Source organism: Gadus morhua, unplaced genomic scaffold (assembly GCF_902167405.1).
Source record: "Gadus morhua unplaced genomic scaffold, gadMor3.0, whole genome shotgun sequence".
NCBI lineage: Eukaryota > Metazoa > Chordata > Actinopteri > Gadiformes > Gadidae > Gadus > Gadus morhua.
Genome location: NW_021964142.1, coordinates 381,960 through 392,290, shown reverse-complemented (window position 1 = coordinate 392,290; position 10,331 = coordinate 381,960). Strand labels below are relative to the sequence as shown.

The 10,331-nt window shown below is 41.3% G+C and overlaps 2 long non-coding RNA genes across 2 annotated transcripts; both read right to left on the bottom strand.

The window, feature by feature from the left end:
- Positions 1-6,275: 6,275 nt before the first annotated feature.
- Positions 6,276-8,123, bottom strand: LOC115539085 (uncharacterized). The gene is made up of 8 exons (XR_003975673.1): positions 8,081-8,123; positions 7,930-7,992; positions 7,611-7,665; positions 7,313-7,397; positions 7,108-7,225; positions 6,914-7,015; positions 6,649-6,817; positions 6,276-6,434 (listed from the first exon to the last, which is right to left on the bottom strand). It is a non-coding gene; the product is annotated as an uncharacterized LOC115539085 (long non-coding RNA).
- A 269-nt stretch (positions 8,124-8,392) lies between these two features.
- Positions 8,393-9,321, bottom strand: LOC115539067 (uncharacterized). Its single transcript, XR_003975658.1, has 4 exons — positions 9,065-9,321; positions 8,843-8,939; positions 8,644-8,753; positions 8,393-8,461 (listed from the first exon to the last, which is right to left on the bottom strand). It is a non-coding gene; the product is annotated as an uncharacterized LOC115539067 (long non-coding RNA).
- Between the last annotated feature and the right edge of the window lie 1,010 nt (positions 9,322-10,331).

Genomic DNA, 10,331 nt, shown 5'->3' with positions numbered 1-10,331 from the left:
ATTATTACTCAGAAAAGTGACTTTTGTGCCTGGACAAGTGAAAGGTAAATGTACTTATCCGAGGGACAAGGCCTCATGAAGAAGTTAATGTTGACACACACACACACACACACACACACACACACACGCACCTTTGCTGTTGTGCAAGCTGTGATGGAGACTTGCAGACTAACACTATTCTCAATTCAGTCCATTCTAATTTTATTTAAAGTAAAACATTTACAAGCCAGGTCAACACTTTTGTGTTCGGCTGTATGGCTCTGTTGGGGGAAACTGGTATAGATCTCACGATCTTCATTTCCTCTTTTGCACCGCTGTGTCTCCAGATATGTAGGGCTACATGACGCTACAGTCCGAGTCTTGTTATCTGGTTATCTGTGGTCTATATTCTCAGCCAGGGCAACATGTCTGTATTTGGGGGGATGGCTCTGTGGTGGAAACTCCCCGGCCGTCCGAGCAGCCTTGAAACACCACATCCCCATCAGGTCAAACAGTTTAGAACGCTCTGGACCAGAGATCTGAAGGGCTTCACAGGCCGCTTCTTAAAGGACGCCCCCTGACCCTAGCCCCCCAAAGGGCAGGGAAACCCCCCCTAATGTCAAGGAACCTGGAGAAGGAACCCAGAAGAGGGATCCCTCTCCAGGGATGGTAGGAGTGAAATAGGAGACGTAATAATGTGCAGACGTAACGGTAGCATAACAAGTGCTATCTGAGAGATATCATAAATGCATCACTACTTCTTGTCTTTATAGTCCAACACTTAAAAGCTGTTGCTTTAGTTATTTCATGATTTTGTTTATATGTACTTAAAGGATTCATTAAGTAGAGAGAGAGAGAGAGAGAGAGAGAGAGAGAGAGAGAGAGAGAGAGAGAGAGAGAGAGAGAGAGAGAGAGAGAGAGAGAGAGAGAGAGAGAGAGAGAGAGAGAGAGAGAGAGAGAGAGAGAGAGAGAGAGAGAGAGAGAGCATTTCAGGATCTCATACAGGGGTTTCTGGCTGCCCTTTATGTCTTTCTGTCCTTCATCGATACTGGTATCAATCTGCTCTGAGAATAACCACCAACCTCCAGGAAAGACAAACTCCTCCTCGTCTACCAGAGTGGTGTGCACAAGGCCTTACAGAGTGAGAATGAACACCTGGACTTGTTCCTCCGCTTCCTCCTGGGCCTGCTTATTGCAGAAGTCATTCGGGATTGCGTTTCTCTGTCATGGTGCAGAAGAGAAGAGAGAGAGAGAGAGAGAGAGAGAGAGAGAGAGAGAGAGAGAGAGAGAGAGAGAGAGAGAGAGAGAGAGAGAGAGAGAGAGAGAGAGAGAGAGAGAGAATAGGGTATGAATATAGATGGATATATAATAAAGAGTTTAAATCGGTTTAAATATCTTATATATACATAATATATATTAAATAAGTGAATGATTAATCATCCTGTGGATTAGTTGTTAGAGTTTGAGATTGTACACAAACGCAGTTTCACATCAAAAGGAAAGACAGCGAACCCAAGCACTGCTTCGGGACCACTATAGTTCTAGTTCCGGTTCTAGATATAGTTGGGACCGAGACGCTCTGAAGGGTCCTTCCTGCAGACCCCCCGGAGAGGAGCCCCAGCAGCAGCAGCAGTACCCCCCCCCCCCCCATGCTGAGTGTGGAGGGGGGTCGTCTGGTCTCCTGAAGGTCTGAACCGGCGGGACTCGAGGGGAGGGAGGAGGCGGACCCGCTCCACCAATGGGAATTCAGAAAGGCGGTGGCGTCATTAGTTACCAGGTGGACCTCAACAGTTGAAGTGGAAATAAGTGAAGCAACCGAACGGACAGAAGAGCACCAGAGAGGCTTGGTAGACCTCTGTGTTAACAGATTAAACACAGACACGCCCATATGAAATATATACATAGTATACTGATTATATTAATGTAAATATAGAGTATGTCGGTGGACATATAGGGTGACTCCATGGCTGTGTCCCAATTCCAAGGACGCATCCTTCGAAGGCTGCATTCGAAGGATGCGTCGACGCCGATTGCGTCACAGCGTCGCGCCAAGTGCTGTCCCAATTCCAAGGGTCCTTCAAATGCGGCCTACGAATGCAGCCTTCTTTTCCTGGATTTGAAGGATGCATCGGCTGTATCCTTCACGGCCCAACGTATCCCAAGATCCTTCACGGCCCAACGTATCCCTCCCAAGATTCATTGCGCATTCAATCAATGGAGATGGCGGAGAATGGCGATTTAAGTTCTGCATTTAAATGTAAGTATTTGGTTTCTAGTCACTCGAGTATTTAACGATACAAATGTTAAAAATACAAGGGCCCTTAAAACTTTTTTCATTAAAGTAATAGGCAATATAAGTAAGGTAACGTTACAGTTAGTGACGCTGTAACGTTAACTAAGAACACCCGTTAAGTCCTATAGTTTCAAATTTAAGAGGTTAAAATGGTTATATTTACCGAAATTGTGGCGATTATATAGATAATTTGCTATTCTGTAACGTTAGATAAATGGATCAACGCGAACACAGGTTGTGGACCCTGGTTTTCAGACCGTAACGTTACAGACGTTGGGATTGATTACACAGTTAACTTGGTTATTTTGCTATTTAAGCTGCTTTGGTTTGGTAGTGTAAAGCAAAACTAATTCTAACATTTGGTTTTGGTTTAGGGGGCCAGCAGCATACTGCTCGATTTATTCTATTGAGGGGGGAGAATGATGAGCTGTTCACCGGGGTGAAATACTCAGCAAGTGTGGCTGGGGGGTAAAGAAACAATCGTTTATTTATATCGTAAGTTAGTTTATAAAAATTATTATAGGCCATTTGTATATCTTCATTTGACCATCTTGTAAAGGTTAGTTAAATTACCCCTCATTAAACAGCAGGACCGATACAACATCCACAGAAATCCTTTACTACGATGTCCTATTTTGGGTTATTAAAGAAAGAAAGACAAAAAAAAGTCACAGCTCGCATCAGTACTAGACAGCACTAGAAAAACACACAAAGAAAAAGGGTGTTTTGACTTCTACTGGTTGTCTTATTATTATGGGCTTCAAATAGGATGAGGGCTAATTTAAATGTAACCTTTACACAGTGGATAGCAACCACCAAAGCAACCATGACGGTCAAGTGACTGGATTCAGCCCCGTTGAAAAAAATAGAATACCACCCTCAGGAGATTAATGATATTTAAATGATTATGACCATGAAGTCTTGATTTGCATGGGTTTACATTTCGTTCTGTGTAGCATGGAAAAATCGGAGAAACACTCCCTTTCAGAATGCATTGGTTTACATTTCGTTCTTTGGAGCACAGTTATTTTTATTTAGTTATTTATTTTCAGTTTTTGTGGAGGTGCTTCAAAGATGCTAATTTTTCTGCAATAATCCAAAATCCAATGGAAAAACCCGTTGGCTTTTTGTCAAGGGAAACCCAGGTCGACGTTCACTTCCGGGTTGGCCAACATAAGTCATCCTTCCACCACTCACTCTACACTGTAAAAACACATGTTCAAGTTGAATGATAATGCATGAATCTATTCATGCTATTCATGACAATTATTTTGGCCATGGTGGATCCAGATCTGTTCCGGAGCATTTCTGCACCTCGGGCAACAGCGCAGGGTTGCCAGGTCCTGCCTGCAAAAAACGTCCTGCCCACATACCGTTCAAAATCCACCCAAAATGTCCTAGAAGCAGCCCAGGTTGTTGTTTTAGCAGCGAAATGCATTCTGACTGAGTTTGAAGAACGACGAAAAAAGTACCCATCGGAAATTGACGCCAGGGATCCTTGGCCATGCGTCACACATTTGACGAGTAGGGAGTGAGACTGGGTTGATGAAATCGGAAAATATGAATGGGTTTCAATGGAAAGAAAGTAATTATTTTCTGGTCCCAGTCTTTATATGCCTTGGATTACACATTTGTTGTTTGTGGATTTAAATTATATTTTTTCATGCCAAGAGAACTAAAAATGTTCGCGAAGAAGTTTGATAATGTTAGGTTTTGTCATGTGTGAGGCCACTTTGTGAACTACAGCTCTTCGCTGCTGTCGACGCGAATGATATAACGTCACCACCACTCTGGTACAGACATGGCGATCTCTCTGCTCCACTTCACCTCTTTTTTCCAAGGGGAGGATAACAGCATCGAAAGAGGTGAAAACCATTATGTTTTCTCTACAGCCTTTAACTGAACAATTGCATTATAAACGGTCAAACTCTTGACATGAAAAACAATAATTTAAATCCACGAACAAAATATGTGTAATCCAAGGCATATAAAGACTGGGACCAGAAAATAATTACTTTCTCTCAATTGAAACCCATTCATATTTTTCGATGTCATAGGTCCCATTGGCTCTACCGGAAGAGGCGTGACTTCGCCACTAAGCTGTTGAACGCTCCGTTCACTTGCACGGGCCTTCCCGACTTCTGGCGGGGAATTATCTTTTCCTTCAGGGCTTGAAGTTGTTTTTAGAGTTGTTGAATAAAGTAACATAATCAGCAAAGACAATGGTTTTATAGCCATGCGAGCTGCTGGTTTCATCGTCCATAGAAACCATGTTATTATATTTCTGTCGAGACCAGTGCCGTGTTCCAATAGCCGTACTTCCATGAGTACACTTAAAGGAAGTACACTATCTGCACTATCCGTACTCACTTGAGTACGCTAATTTTTCAGATGTGAGTGCTGTTCCAAATCGAGTACTCTGTGGTGCACTTACCGGAAATGACGATGACGACTGCCGCCGCGGCTCCTCCCCCGCAATAAACATCCCGCTTTGAACGGTAAACTCTTTACGCCTAGCAGCTATAAAAAGCTATCAAAACTACAAAATGACTATTAATGCAGGCTATGCGGAAAATGCGCCGACTTTGGCTCAGCCTGGCTCCGCCTCTTCCGCTACGTAGCTAAGTTGGCTGCCGTTGAGTACGGAGAGTGTCCTTCGATCCACACTTCACGATTAGCCCATTTTGAGTACGGCATCCGGGTCCTTGAAGTATACTTCTTTTCGCCGGATCTGAATTGGAACGTACTGCGTACTCAAATTTTGAGTACGCAGTACGGACAGTACGGGTATTGGAACACGGCCTAAAGTATTCTTCGTCATAACTATCAAACAAAACATCCTTCACATTCAGTGAGCGAAGATAAATAACATAATATGTATTTTTTTTTTTAGATAAACACTTTTAATGGTAGCTAGTGATTGTGATTGCCATCTCTTTGGTTTTGAAGACTTCACTTTAGTCAGGAAGTTGTGGACCCATTGGCAGTATGTAAAGTTAAACCCCAGATGATGATGGACCTTTTACTACGAGGGACCAACTGAATAGGCCAGGGACATGCAATGACTGAATAATGGTGAATGATTTGAGGACTTACGTATGCATCAAGAAACCTGACCAGAATGGGGTCTAAATGCAAGTTTCCACTGAAAACTTATTTATTTATTTTGGTTTAAATGTGCGCCTTATCTACCTTGTCACAGACTGAAAACAGTATAGTTTACAGCACTTAATCAGTCTTGTCAAAGTGAATTGAGTATGGAGTCATTAGCTCAAAGAAGGACATTGTATTTATTGTTACTTATTATAGATTACCAATGCATGAACATTCAGTCAGCCGTAGAGTGCCAACAAATATAGCAACAAATATACCCTACTTTGATTATGATTAATTAACAAGTTGGGCTCTTAGTTCAGGGTACTGTGAATATGCTAAAATTTATTATTTTCTAATTTAAGGGAACAATACATAGGGATACAATACAGAGGGAAAATATAAATAGAACAAAGTTAACAGAAAGCAAAAATAAACCCCCCTGATATTTTCCTTCCTAATCCTCTTCCTCTGACTCCGGACTACTGAAGCCATTTTCACCCTCAGAATCCACCCTTTGTTCGGTGTCTTCAATCTCTAACTCATCAACTATAGCACTGTATGAGCTCACAGCTTGTTGGCATGAATTCTCCAGTTCGGTGGACCTCCGCATGAGGACACTTTCGAAACCTTTTGCAGCGTCCTCTGACATGTCACCATAATCTGTATTGAAATAGAAAATATTGAAAATGGGAAACAGTTTTTTCAAAACAAGAATTTCAAAAACATTCTTTCTTTATTCTTCCTATTTTTTTTCCTATTTATTTACTTATTACACACTGCAGGGTCAGGAGTCAAGGGACTAAGCATTTCGCTTCATGTATACCTGTATATTTTTATGTCACAAATAACATTTACTTTGAATTACATTTTGAGGAAAATAAATGTTCAGAATTCAACATACCGAACATCCCAATGTTGTCTTTGAGTTTCTCCACTCCCTTTATCTCCTTCCTTAATGACATGATGTGCTGTGTCATTTCTTTGATGAGGATGCTCTGCTCCTCCTCATACCGTTTAAGTAGCATAATTCGGTCAAAGAGTGACCTTTTCAATCTGAATGAGTGGCCTGTAGGTAGAGGAAAGTGATGGAAATATGAAAAAGGAATACTTTGATAACATTACAAACCCACAGAGAAAGAGAGAGGGACAGAGCGATGGAGACAGACAGACAGAGAGTGTGAGAGAGAGACAGAGACTACTGTACTCAAACAGTCATGCCAATAAAGCATTTGAGAGGGGGAATTATGTTTATGTTTTAGTCAGAAGGGAAAACATCATACCATCTTCACTTCTCTCCCATGGTAGGATGTAGCCCTCCGTCAAATTGCAGGCCAAGTCCTCATCAATTTCATCTTCTTCAGATGCGTTGTACTGCAAGACCTTTTCTCTTAGTTTTTTTTTTTAAATCTCTAAGTTTTCTTCGCTTGCTGTGTCTTGTCTGGTTGCTATCTGCAAAGTGAAACAATAGCCTAAAAAACTGTCATGGACACCATTTTTCTTTTTTTTTGATTTTGTAATGTGCCATTACAATAGCGATCAACAAACCATGCTGACGATAGAGGTCCTGCTTCTTGCGTAGGAGGGTTACCGTGATGGTCTCTATTTCTGCCCTGAGGTCCTCTGTACACCCTTGTGTGTAGACTCGATCTAAATAGGTAAGACAGTCAGTGATCATTTCATTTTCCAATTTATATCCACTTTATGTTTGAATAGTTGTTGTTGCAATGTGCTTGATTTACCTGTGACTGCCCATTGCTGGACATCAAACACCCACTGCTCTATTGTTTGCTGAGTGAGGTTTTGCTTTTGCTGAAAGTCACTGAGGCTGGCAGCTTCCAGTTTTGCCCTCTCTGAGATCTTGAAAACACAAAAAAAAGGTAAAACAATTTCATGCCACCTTCCAGCAAAAAAAAGCGTTCATCAGATCTTTATCAATGAGCTTACTGTGACGTATCTCTGGGCCAAAGCTTTGTGGAGGCTTTTTTTCTGTTCCAACCCATGGCCTGTTACGTCAGCATATTTTCTCTCCCTAATTTAAACATAAATAAATCCACATGCTGGATAGGAGAGATTCACATTGGAAAGGCAATTGCAGTTGAGAAAATCTGATGGACATGACTTGTTCTAAAAGTGTGTGTAATAACATAAAATAATAATACTATAATAAGTCTGTCTTAAGAGCGTTCTCTTCAGTTTATGGTGTCAGTGTATTGTGTAATAGCATTAAATGTGCTATACCAACCTGCTTTTGTCATGTATTTTGTGATAAGAGCTGCCCTGGAGAGAAAGCTGTTCACCTAGATGTAAAGACAATACATTAATTAAATTATCCCTATATAAACTGTCAAAAAATACATAAAAAAAACCATAATAGATCCTGTCTTTGATTCAAAGCATTTTGTGAATACATAGGCCAGTCATACAGCATGTTTGATTTTCTGAAGCGGCAATAGAGTAACTGTTCTCCCCATTCCCTGCAGATGTGCATCATCATTCGCATGATGCGAATGAGTCCTAAGAGTCCTATGTCCACCGTTTCAATAATGACAGTAATAACATACTTGTTCAACTTCCTCTCCAACTGTGTTCCCTGCTCCATCCTGATTTCTGCCACCCCATCTCACCTGCAACATAGTGTTTTACCATTCATTTCATTGCACTTTTACTTAATGTTAAAAGTGCAATGTAAAGCATTATTATTATTTCAGGTACCTCGCATTTTGCTGTATGTGCTTTGGCGTGCATTACACTGAGATGTGGTCTCATATGCATCAAAGGCTGAAGCTCTGCAAACGCAACCACTTTGCTTAGGTAGGGCCAGTACCTACAAAACAAGAGCAACATTAGTGGGTATTACGCACGTTGCAACACATTTTGCTGGGACATCAATCTAAAACCACGATCCTGACTTAAATACTGAGGTACTTGTCATTTAATATACAGTAGGTTGACAAAAAGAAATTACCTGCAGACAACATCCATGCAGAAGAAAGTGACATTTGCCCTCTCTCCCCCAATTCTTTATGCAAAAACATGGGGTAGGCAAATATTTCGCCACGGTAGTGGTTCAGTCCTCGCAATAATATCCCATGTCTGATTGATAAGAGACAATATGGATAATCATCAACTTGCACACAAAGAGTTGCTCAAAACCTCACACACTCACATTTCTTGATTTTTTACTGTACATCAAATATGACATTCAGATGTATGTGTCCACAACATGAGTGGCAAATGGCACTGTACAATAACATTCTTCTGACATACCAACATACCTGCAGACTGCCACCTGTATGCCCTCTTCATCAATTTTTGAGGAAGATTTCTTTGAGGCCTCCTTACTTGCCCTGAACCTTGACACCCCACATGTCCCATTGTCATTTGCCTGTGAAGTCAGCTGTTACTCATTTGGACTAGAAACACATACCTTACACACATACATAAACAGATTGTGGTATGCAGAATCAAACTTACTCTTGCCCCGCTGCTTCCTCTGATATTCTCCTGAAAGGCCAGAACTTCATCGTCTTTGGCTATGAACAAGCCCTCATATAAAGAGGGTTCCTCAGTTCTGTGCATTGCAAATGATCACGAAATGCCTATTTAACTAACATCACATTACTCGACATGAAACTATTTCAATGACAATGTTGTTGTTCAAATAGCTACATTAACGTCTGTGTAATATTTACATACCCCCTTGACTTTTTGAAACGATAATGTTTCCGGTTGCCATCACAGCATACTGCCAACATATCAGGTTGACAGGCTGGACAGCAAAAAGGGTCAACTTCAGACATTGTGTCCTCTGTGTGCTTGTGTGGCATTACGGGAAAAAGCAAGCTAACCGACAACGCCACCCTAGGGATTGCACCCAGGGATATACTAATCAATTAAATCCAAACAATTATCTAGCACACACGTTCGTTGACTGACGGCACCAGAGACGAAGTTCCAAAAATAAGTTGTTTTTATTAACTAAAACATGTGTTCCACATATAACAAACAGGATAAATGAAATCAATTGGTATGTAGGGGATAGACAGGATGGTTAGGGCTGAGGCTTACCAGCAGGGGGCAAGATACCAGGAGACGGAGGGGGAGACACATAAACACCAACCAGTCACTCGTGCTCGCACATACACACAGCAACACAGGATCAAAATGATAAAAGAGAAATTCCAAGAGGACACACGTGAAACCACACTCGGGAACCACCACCTAAAGGATCTAGTTGCCTCCCTGCGGTGGGCACTCAGCGCCTGGAAACGAAGGAACAAAAGAGAGATGAGGGCAGATACAAACGACCAAACAAAACAATAAACACAACTCCACAAAATGTAATTCACAAAAGGAAATCAGTAAGAAAACAAAATATAACACAAACACACAAACCAGGCCGAAAAGGATCTTAAACATGCGTGATAGCCCACTGGTTATCCGCAGCTATAAAAAGGCCTCCTGCCAGTGGCTTAACAGAAGCAGGGCTCAAAACAAACCATAAACAGAATCCCCCAAATTAAACCAAACACTTCCCCAGGACAAACACGCACGCACTCGCCAACACTCTACACACACAGACACACTAGTTGCGACACGGACAGGTGGAAACACACAAGTGTAACCAATGTCTTTCTGCGTTGTGTCTTGTATCTTCCAGTGAGGCACACACAGGAGTCGAGTACTAGAGGTTTATTCTTTCCAAAGGAGACAAAACAACACGGGCGTCACACACAATCCGGGATATCACTCTCCACTCAGCTCCGTGCATCAGCGCTCACTCACGCTAGACACATATATCCTGTGACTTTCAATAAATACATGTAAGGAATAAATTATAAAAATGTAAACAAAGCATAAAATGATCTCAAATAAATTAATTAAATAAAAAGACAGTATATTAAATATATACACTAATAAAGGAAATAAAATATAATAGAGAATTGTCATTTTCCTCACACTC